The sequence below is a fragment of the Myotis daubentonii genome, chromosome 2 (assembly GCF_963259705.1).
Source record: "Myotis daubentonii chromosome 2, mMyoDau2.1, whole genome shotgun sequence".
NCBI lineage: Eukaryota > Metazoa > Chordata > Mammalia > Chiroptera > Vespertilionidae > Myotis > Myotis daubentonii.
The window spans coordinates 64,148,913-64,150,255 of NC_081841.1; the positions used below are offsets into that span (position 1 = coordinate 64,148,913).

Here is a 1,343-nt window from a genome sequence, read left to right on the forward strand (position 1 = left end):
TGTCTATTTATGGAGTACTGCAGAATGCTTTGGATCAAATCATGTTTTTATTGAAAATGAGGTCATATTGGGTTGTGTGATATAGCTAAATAATCATTTAACTATTTTTTCCAAGCCAAACGCAGAGTAATTAGGCTTAGTAACATGGCTTCCTCCCTAAGATTCATAACTCAGACATAGTGGTTGGGAACAATATGGGTAGACATTGTGTATGGTTTTCTTAAGCATTTAAATGAATGGCATTTTTCTAACTAGACTGCATTTTAGATACTACTTAATTTTATTTTTGTTTTTACTTGTGATAGTATTTAGGAGAATATTTTCCAAATAATTGTCTAAAATTAAGTGATACCAAAATTTATCACTCAAGTTATAAAAGTCACATTATTATTAAACTGATAAGAACAGATACTACACTTGATCTTAGCCAAAAGGCCGAGAAGCGATGTAAGTCACATTATTATTGATAATCAATGAATTTGGGGATTCTGGATAGTTATTTAAACAGTGATATCCTTAAACATCTATTAGACTATTTTTAAGTAGAATTCTAGATATTTCATGGAAGTTTTGATTTAAAATATATTGTCATATTACCCTCCTCATCCCCCACACCCCAAAAAAATCATTGGAATGCTCTAGTCCCAATACAATCTGTTCCACATGCTTGTGTTACTTACGTATCTATAAGACCTAGTTTGGTGTTCAAGAACTAGGACACTCATGCTATATCTAGGTCTATTTGTTTGAATTTTGTTAAAACAATAAACTTAGATCAGTCAATAGCTTTATGTTCAAACAATGCCAAATTTTTCACATTTTAGGGTATAAGTTTAGACACAAATTTCTAGAATATAGGTATAAAATATTCCACTAAATAATTAGGATATTCTTATTTCTCTTTCTGAGATTATGGATTAAAATTATAACTCCTTTTAAGATATGAAAATTTGCTAAATGTTTCACATTGTTGAGTTGACCATGTAAAATATTTTCACATTTTATCTTTGGTCCACTAGATAATTTTTCCATTCCACATTTATCCCCCCAAAAGGCATTGTATTGTAGTATATCATTATATAATTTCCATATTCATCTCAGGTTTAGTAATGATATGACTCCCAAAATATGATATTGTCAAATTGTGCTGACTGTGAAATAAAAATGCCTTTTAGGGCATCCATGAACAGCTGTATTGAATAGCTTGACATCTGTGAAATCAAAAGTGTATTTCGAATTCAACTTTCAAACCACAGAATTCAAGTAAGCAAAAACTTACCATGTGTTAAAAACACTTGAAACTCTTCCTCTTGTAACTGTTTATCTACATTTTTAAAACTCTG

The 1,343-nt window shown here is 30.0% G+C and overlaps 1 pseudogene; it reads right to left on the reverse strand.

The window, feature by feature from the left end:
* Positions 1-311: 311 nt before the first annotated feature.
* On the reverse strand, positions 312-447 carry LOC132229094 (U2 spliceosomal RNA; annotated as a pseudogene).
* Positions 448-1,343: the final 896 nt, after the last annotated feature.